This window comes from Lytechinus pictus, chromosome 8, assembly GCF_037042905.1.
Source record: "Lytechinus pictus isolate F3 Inbred chromosome 8, Lp3.0, whole genome shotgun sequence".
NCBI lineage: Eukaryota > Metazoa > Echinodermata > Echinoidea > Temnopleuroida > Toxopneustidae > Lytechinus > Lytechinus pictus.
The window spans coordinates 6,907,418-6,917,551 of record NC_087252.1 but is presented as its reverse complement, the minus strand read 5'-3'; the positions used below and the strand labels follow the sequence as shown (position 1 = coordinate 6,917,551).

Sequence of the window (10,134 nt, the reverse complement as noted above, 5' to 3'; positions counted from 1 at the left end):
GTGCTCTTACAGTGATATAATTATGAACTCCTTCAAATATGTTTTATATATACAGTCAAATATAAAGTTCAGAATAGTCATTTATCTGCTATCCTTACCACATGTTTAAATTGCTTATAAATACACATCGTCCGCATATGGATGCAGAAGAATTACCCTTCTTTATTCATTTTGTTTGGCATGTTTTCATTTTGCTTGGTGCCATCTAAAAAAAAAATCCTGCATATGTCTACATTTTTGTAAAACAGAATGTTACTATCTTTATTGTTCTTAAATGTATTGTATTAATACTTCATACTTTCTTATAATAACATAACCATACAATTTAGACTGACATGCATTGTGAAACTCGATTGTTACAGGATATATTACTAGTAAGGGTGAAAATCATATTAAGTTTTCATGAATTCATTTTCAAAAGCCAGATGTGTTAATACAGACCCCCCCCCCCCCTTCCATGAGGTAATTTTTTTTGGTCTATCAGGGGTGTGAGAATTCTTAAGCTGATTTCTGCTATTTTTGTTTTTTATTTTCAGCTTGATATCCCTTTTTGTGTACAATAGTTTGAGAGCTCATTCAATTTCATCCCCTAAAACTCTTCAGCATTTTCAGCTCTTTATCTTTTATTCACACCTGGTTTATGCAGTTTTACAGTTGATGTGTCATCATTTTATTCTAGAATTTTCTAATGAATGATATTCAGGAAAGAAATAATACATGATTATTTTTAGCAGACATTTTACATTAGCTTGAGGTTAAAGATAGATTGCAGCACATGTTTTTTCTGTATATTTGTAGTAAGAATTTAACTCATTTCTACATGATCCCACTAATTCAAAGATGTTACTTGCTAAAATCGTGACAATTTATTGTAAAGTTTTCAGAGTTGGAACTAAGGTGTATTTTACTGTATCTTTCTGTTTTTGGACTCGGGCCATAATTTGCTATTAAAAAAACAAGTGTTTGATTGGAAAATGTATTGATGAGTGTATTTAGCCAATAACTTGAGAATGATGGAAAAAATACAAATCTACTTAGTCATTCGTATTTTTATTACTGCATTTTTTTGTTGCTTTTGACGCTGTCGTTCGGGATTTTGATTATAAATTTGTTAATAAATGATCCTGTTTGATATGAAGTTAAATAATTGATTTAAAATTATATTTCCATGTTTGAGTTTCATTAGTTGATACTTGTTTATTCAAAGGTTTACATGTTTCCTTTGGTAGACTTTTTAGTACTTGACAGTGTGTAAAAAGATGAAATAACTCTCAAGGCAACTGTGTCGAAGGATTTAATTATGACATTCTTAAAAAAAAGTGCAGTGAATGTAATAAGTAATAGTGATTATGTTACTTCTATTTTGATGGAAAAGAAATATACCATTTTACTTGAATATGTGTATGTCAATACAAATAGACATAGAGAATACAACTTTCCTGCACCACTAGCATTGATTATATTCCAGTATTCTTGTGATGGAAAATGTATTCATTTGACATTGGAATGTTTTGAATGTAGAGTAACTTATTGAATTTGGTACTAGTTAGCAATTCTGTATTTCAAAATGTGGCATTCACAGACTAGGATTGCTAATTGTGTTAAGCATATAAAATGACAAAATTCTGTCAATGTGTACCTGATAATTCACTTCTTATGCATTTCACAGTGCAATATTAGATTCATTATAATAATTATGAATGTCGTTGTGTTTGTCACTAGCGATTATGGTCTGATATATTATTGAATTAAAAATATATTTCCATTGTTAACATTGTATGGAATCGATATTTTAATGAATTTATTAAGCATAACCATTATCATAATGATTGACATGAAAAAAATATATATTTTACTTGTCTATTTGTCACTTGCTGCTATGGTTTCATATGTTATAAAATTAAAAGAGTTCTTCTAAATTTATTTACATTGCTAACTTTGTGGAATTTATTTTATATAGTTAGTATTTTCAATGATTTATGAAAAGTCATAACTCTTATTTTGCATGATAAAGGTATTTTAATATGATGTTCAGGAGAGAATACATGACTATTTTGATAAGGGAAAACTTGAGTAGAGAGAGAAAGAAAGGGAGCAAGAGTGGTTGTACTCGACATTTGCTCGCTTTATTTTGACAAATTCTTATTCTTCTCATTTTTTGTTGTTGGGGGGGGGGGGGGGTGACAATCAGTCATAATTTACCAATTCTTGTTGCCGTTTTGACAAGTTAGTTCCACATTTAGTTTTGTACCATTTTCGAGGTAATTAAGTCTCAAAGAATAATTTTGAATAGCTAACTCGGCCTTAACAGAGAATACCTTTAACATTATAAACAACATTTAAGAAAAACTTCATTGGGATTTCATATTTTCAGGGGGGTAGGGAGGTTAGTAAACTGACAAATATTTGTAATGTCGCATTATCTACTCCAACGGAGTCAGTGCTTAATAGTCCTTTCTCAAACATAGAATTACAAAGACGAAATGTGTTGTATCTCTTGTAGTCATTTTATTAATATCCTGTTAGGAATTTTCCTTATATCAGAGTTCATCTCTCAAAAATGAAGATAATATTGAAATGAAATAGGCATAAGTATAACACGTGTGTTAATTGGTCTTCCTGTTATTACTTGAAAAATGAAATCAAAGTATTTAAAGTGATTTTTTTTATTAAAAGAAGTAAATGTAGGCCTAATTGATCTGACATTTGGAATTGATTTTTCTTACAATAGCAAATAAAGAAATTATGTATATCTAGACCCTATTTATCGAATTGCATCGACAAGGCTATACGTGGGACTAAGGCGAAGCTTCTTCCCGTCACTTCGTAAAAACAAAATTGAAGCGCGTCCTTGAATTTCGGATTTTCACGAAGTGACGGTTATGCGCGCGGAGCACTATCCGTCACTTCGTGAAAATAAATCTAAGCGCGTACCGTAATATATTTTTTTCACGAAAATATGGTTCTGCTTACAGCTCATTATCTTCTTAAATATTTAAGTAAAATGCAAATGATTGGACTTGAATATTGTCCAGAATATGCCCAATACGAGGATATGACATTTATTCACCCTGCATACGTAGAAGACGTTGAGATTGAGGTCTAAACCTTTGAACGCGATTTACTCAAAACTAACTTTTTAAAAGTTGCGCGCTCATCCGTCACTTCGTGAAATAAGGGACGAAGTGTCGACGGAGCACATATCGGCGGAGCAAGTGTCGACGGAGCAACTGTCGGCGGAGCAACTGTCCGGAGCAATTGTCGGCGGAGCAGTTGTCTTATTTTGCGTAGCAATTGTCGGCGGAGCAAATGTCGGCGGAGCAATTGTCATGGAACCGGATATTCATTACTGCAACTATTTTGTCATGAGGGAGACATATCTTACAACTTGCATGAATATTTTAGATAATTATGATTTCAAGTAATAACATAAGAAAAAAAAATGTGGGGACATGGCATCATCAGTCCATCTTAATATGTGCATATAACTGTTTTCACAAAATATTACTAAACTTGAAATTTCACTAATTGAGTTATTTGCGATCATATTTTAACGACATTTTCAGCACTTTGCTCATTGAATTCTTTTCTATTTCTTAAGATATGATTTATTTTCAGCCCGGAGTATCCCTCTATTTTTTAATCTCAAATCCATAGTTACTTTATATTCTCTGGAAATATATTATTGACCAAGACACTTACTACAAATCTCACAAGATCAGACATAATGGATTAGGTGTTTTAAGTACATGTATTTTAAATGAACTTAGTCGAAAATATATATGTTTTATAACAATGCAGCATACTCAACGTTAAGACTTGGTCCTACCCACTCCTTCGTCATTTCCCGTGAAAACGTGACATTCTTCACCAGACTTGGCTCGATTGGACGGGGTGACTTCGGCGAGGTATGGAAGGGAGACCTTCGATCAAAACAAAACCATCTCGACGTTGCTATTAGGCAAATACCAGGTGATGATTTGTAGCTCGTAAAGTTAACAATAATTAAAAACAATGAGAGAAGTTCAAATATGAAGGTCATGTTTAATTTGTCATCTCAATTAAATTTTAATTCAATTATTTATGCTATTACCACATCGTTATAGGATGTTATTCTGAACAAGCAGATTGGAAACCAAAGTAAATAATTAAATAGTTTTGACGCCACAGGCTTCCCTTTCACTTGAATTCAGTTTCACCGGGATCAAAGAAGGAGGGGGGCAGGGGTTACTGAAAGGGGGGAAAACATGCCCCCATTTTTAATAATAATAATTTTTTGTTGTTGATATTTTCTCTGCTTGTCCAGAAATTGGTCAAGGGTAAACACTCCGGAAGGGGAATATTAAAATGAAAGGTCATACCATTATATCATTATGTACTATACATTATCTTAGATCGCGTGACAAAGTCATTACAATTTCTTCAAGCCATCAAGGTACTTTACGAGCTATCGGATCAACCAAATATTGTCAAATGCCTAGGATATTGTAAAGACCAAGGTCCGTAAACCCTCTTAAATATATAATATCGAATATAATTTGTTCTCTTGGAAACAACAAAAATATATCAATATTTGTTTTAATCGCTAAAGAGTTCGTTGGCCGCTTTCCCTCATCCAAGGCATCTCGACGAGACACAAGAGAGAGGTAGTTACCAATTAAAAGATGGCACATTGCACCTTCTGATGAGTGAAAACCCCTAGAAGAGATTGAGAGTGTGTGTGAGAGACACAGAGAGGGGGAGGGGTTGGGGGTACTTACACCAAAACAAAAGGAGAAGACACAATAACTATCCATTCCATTTGATAATTCAAGGATACTTATCCTAAATTACAATGAAGAAGATGCAATTATTAAACATGACGTCACAGAGTTTTCCTTTCTATTACAATTTATTACACTGTAAAAACTGCTGACACCAGTTGGTGTTAATAGAGGACCACACCCCGAGGTGTTAAGATTACACCCTAAAGATAAAAAATAACACCATAGCGTGTAAATGTAACAACCAAAGGTGTTGTAATGACACCTCTAGGTGTAAAACTAACACCACCGATTCAACACCGGTGTAAAATAACTGGTGTGGTCATCTATGTATACCGGTTAACACCACAGTTTTTGATGTGTATTCACGCATGCAGGTAGTATTCTGTATGAGTTCATCTCAGGGGGTACACTCCTTACCCATCTACAGACTTCAGGGGTGCAATCTCAACCTACGTACAGCAATCTCAAACCAAGCGGTGTTCGTATTGATGAGGGTACCCTACTTTACTTGGCTTGGCAGGTTGCTAAAGGGATGCAGTTCCTTGCATCTAAGAAGGTATTTTTATGAGATTCCTTAACAAAAAAGGGGCATAAGAGGAGAAAGGAAGGCAGTTGAATTTTTAAATAAAAATCGCCCTTTAAGCTGAAATGGACCCTTTAAGTCAGACTTGAAAACTTGACCGGTCCAAGATACAGTAGAAAATCGTTTTCGCAATTAGGGTTGCAACTCTGTACAACCATATCATCAGAAATATTTTCGGCAGCCATACTCTCCTTAAACCTAAATTATTTTTGTTTTGAAACATTACAGGTATTATTAATCTTACAATTGGAATAGGAAGGGTTTATCGCTCCTTTTTTAACACAGATGTAAGACGGGAAATTTGTCGACTTTCACAGAGATCAAAATAAATGTATATGAATACCCTAAAGACTATATAGAGTTGCAAGTGTATCTCTCTTTTCTTCAGATCATCCACGGGGCTCTCTGCGCTCACAATGTTTTGCTAGGAGAAAGAAAGCAATGCAAGATATCAGACTATGGACTTTCTTCATCGATCTTTGGTGACGTAGCTGTAAGTATGACTCGTTATGCCTTACAATAATGAATGTTTATGTTGTAGGCTTGTTATAAAGATCTATCTCCTATTTAACAATTTAAATAAAAATAAATGGTACTAAATGAAGCGAGGCTGAAAACCATAATTCACGTGAACCTTGACTTTGATTCCCAACCTGCAACTATACCAGACTATTATTGCTTAGGCCAATATTAAGACATCTTTGACATTTTATATGGTCACTGCAGATTATAATTTCCAATCGCTTGAATCATTGTTAAAGCAAGATTCTTTGTAATCTGCACACCGTCCTATATAGAAACCAACCAGATGGAGTTCACCAGAAACCATGGCAACGGGTGACCAAACAACAGAAGGAGACATATGGTCTTTTGGTATCGTCTTGTGGGAAATCGTGACACTGGGTAAGAAAGGAGGTGCACGAAGTTTTGTGTGTTAATGTCTAATATCTTAGTCATATATCACAAAATAACAATGATGGGTTTGACGATTGTGGTGATCATGATAATTTCCACCAGTTGTCGATGATAAAATGATAAATGATTTTGATAAAAGGCAAAATACAACAAAAACAACATCTTTACTTTTTCTAGCATGACTACTGCTGCTACTACAATACCGACAACTACAATGACGGGAATATCAAAATAACATTTTACATGATATCTTTATTCGGCTCGAAAGATAATGATATCAACATTCTAATAATACATAAAACGCCGGGTGATGTTGGACATTTTAAAAGGGATTAAAGCGCATTGAAATGTTAATGTAATGCGCTATATAAATGTATTAATTAATAAATTATTAATAATTGCTACAAATAAAGTTATTTAGGTTATGTATGGTTAAACCTGTGACTGACAATCAGATGAATGATATACTGTACAACATTAGACGCAGTAATTTTAGCTGTGATAAACGGAACAAAAAACTTGAGATTTACGCCTCTTTGTCAGTTGGGCACATCTGCAAACATGGATGAGCGGTTTATCGGTGTCGAGATATTAATTAAAAGGAATCAAACTTTTACATGTTCATACTTCTACTTCTAACAATATATGATTATTTTGGGAAACTTCTAGATATCCTATATTCAGATGCTTCATAATATCATTGTTCCTTTTTACATTCTGATAGGTGCAAGGCCATACCCAAATATGACATTCAGCACGGTTCAGACGGAGGTTGATAATGGTTACCAGATGCCACGCCCTCGTCCCTGTGCACAAGAAGTGTAATACTTCCTTTTTTAATCAAAAAAATCTAAAACTTGCTTGTCCAGGATTACTAGAATTGTAAATTGACCTATAGAGAATTTCACTTGTTGTTTGCTCTCGTAAACTCATTTATCGTATATGTTCCAAATTCACAACAAAGTTTTAACAAAATCAATCTTCGTAGATACAGATTTTTCGCACAATCCTTGGGAAACATGATTTGAATGGTCTTTACTAAAGGGGTACTCCGTGTTGAAAATAATTTTCATCTAAAGTATAGTAAAAATCATTTAGCAAAATGCTTATGATTTCATCAAGATCTGACAAATGTCGAGGTCATTGAATTTTGATTTTTTTTTAACAGCTATATACATGCACGATAAGTATCCAATAAGTGGGCCGATTATGTTTTGTACCATTTTGTGTTTTCTTAAGTAATTACCTGATATCATTATTATTGCATATTGTTATTCTTACGTGCATACAATATGTCTTTTTTAAACAAAAAAAATACTGCAATAAATATCTCACCGATATTCATTTCATTTTTTCATTTCAGGCGGACAAAAAAAAAATCTAAATTCATATATCTTAAAAGAGAAGAAGTGAGAACCAGCTTTCTCATTGCATACTCGAGTGGACATGCGTACAACTTTTTCACAAAAAATAGTGCAAAACTTTAAAATATCATACCTTTGTTATTGTACGATTTTGAAGGAATTTTCAGGGTTTTGTTTGTGTAAATTAACCCTGTCTGTTTAAATCATAAAATTTCAGCCTGTAGTAGGCCTACCCGTCTTAAAATTCCATTTTTAATACTTCTTAATTACTTATGTAATTTTTTTTACACATCACCTTTACTTTATTTCAAAGGTATGCAGTTATGACTGGTTGTTGGGACAAGGAACCCCCAAATCGGAGTAACTTTGATAACATCCTGAAGAGTATGGAAAGGATTTAAAAAAAAAACACGTAAGATTAAAACGATTCTGTCTTATATTTTTCATTACGAGCTCTCTTACATGTAAGTATATACACACATATCTCTTATTGGAATGTGGTTTGGGGATGTGAACGTACAACTACGTTTAGGTCGTACAGATATCTTACAGAAGAAGGCACTTATTTGTTTGCTTTTTTTGTATATTAATTTCTATGATTTTAATGTGTACCATATATATGACAAGGAGTCTATTTTTTCTTTTAACAGGAGTCTCTCTTGACATGCAGTTGACTATCATATTGATCGTTATAACATGTATTATATATTGTTTTTGTGGAAATAAATAAATAACTATGTAAATCTAATCTGTGAAGTACCGTCATTATAGAAGTAAATTTGAATTTATCATTACTGGTTTGAAATTTAATTTTTGATGACGTTAAAATTGTAACGATTTTTTCTTCTTATTTCACAGAGTTACCTGTCTCTGAATGACTTGGATGAAGGGTTGTATGCTTCTACTCTGGAGATGTGATGCTAAGAGCATAAAACAATGCCTCACAATATGTGTTTTATATGGAAGATCAATGCATACGTGTTAGATTTAAGTGTAATTAACCCACGCATTTCATTTTTTTCTGGATATCATTGGTCCATTAATTTAGATTAAATTTATAGTTTGACTTCTTTTAAAATATATTATGCTATGCAGTGGTATATTTGGTATCAGAAGGCATATACAAATGTAATATAATTTTCCTAGTAGTAGTCTGCTATTTTACCCCTCACCGAACCCAATCCAAGGTCCCGTAACACAAAGGTAAACAATTAATCGTACTCTTGATTTTCATGTTTGATCGTACTTGTACATTATAGTCAGTTCAATTAATCGTTTAAAAAATTATACGATTATTGCTAAGCTTTGATTTACGGGACCCTGATTGACCTTATTTCAATTTGCATACAATCGGTTGGGTAGGTTTCGTTGACCGTTACAATAGCATAAGATGAAGAAAAATATACAAAGTTTTACATGTAAAGGGTCTATGTATACATAATTACTTTACCTTTTATTCATACTACATATAGTCCAGGTTAGAAGAGGCGCGACCTTGTTTCATATATTTATAATATTCTTTATGGTTTCTTGTCAATTTGAGGGTGCAGATTATAAATCTGAATGATTTCACTCGTGTAACGTTGAGCATTTTACGCAAATTGGCAAAATACAATATGGCTGCCAAAATATGTAAATTTCCCATGAAAATCACAAAATTGCATAAATCTATGTGGCAGGAGTGAAATACTCTCTGAAAAAAAATATTTTGGCAACATATTTATTTCATTGATATTTAAAAATGCCGCCTTAGACATAGGCTACTCTATTATGTACAATGAGAATAGGGAAAACTAATTTTCACGAAAATGAGCACTTAAGGAGTAAATATGATCTGTGAACGAAGAAATGGGTGAAAATCACTATTACTTACGAGATATATAATTTATTATGTCATGTATAAGGGAAAGTTGCTGTATCTTTATATTTAAAATAGCCGTGCATTGGCCCAAACAGATTGGCAATGGGGACCAGAAAAATCACAAGAGTAAGCACTAAAATGTATGTATAAAATAAATGCTGTATTTTGATATTCAAAATGGCCGCCGAAGACCCAAACAGTATTATGTACAATGAGAAAGAGGACAAAATAAATCCAAGAGTGAGCAACAAATACATGTATTAGTGTTAAATAAATGGGACACTGTCTAAAAAAACACACAACTTTTAACGAAATATATCATTCAGGTTGCACGTAATGTTTGTCACAATCCTGAAAAAGAAGGGGGATAAGAAATGGTTGACTTAAAGACAAAATGTCGATCACTACGTCTATCATGGATCAATACATATTTAACAGGTGAAGACAGTGCTTGGAAAACCCTGTTTGAATATTGGACTCAGAAAATCGGCGGGGATTTGCCTCTTTGTTTGACTTTTAATTGCAAAAAAGAGTCATATGTATCGTTTTTGTATGAAAAAACATTTGCCCATATCTTATGTTGACATGTTCTGTTCATGGGATGATTTAAAGTATATTGATATGTTTAAAGTAACGAATATTGTA

The 10,134-nt window shown here is 33.0% G+C and overlaps 1 pseudogene; it reads left to right on the top strand.

Annotated features, from left to right (window-relative positions):
* The first annotated feature begins 3,782 nt into the window (after nucleotides 1–3,782).
* On the top strand, nucleotides 3,783–8,778 carry LOC129267434 (tyrosine-protein kinase receptor Tie-1-like; annotated as a pseudogene).
* The last annotated feature ends 1,356 nt before the right edge of the window (nucleotides 8,779–10,134 follow it).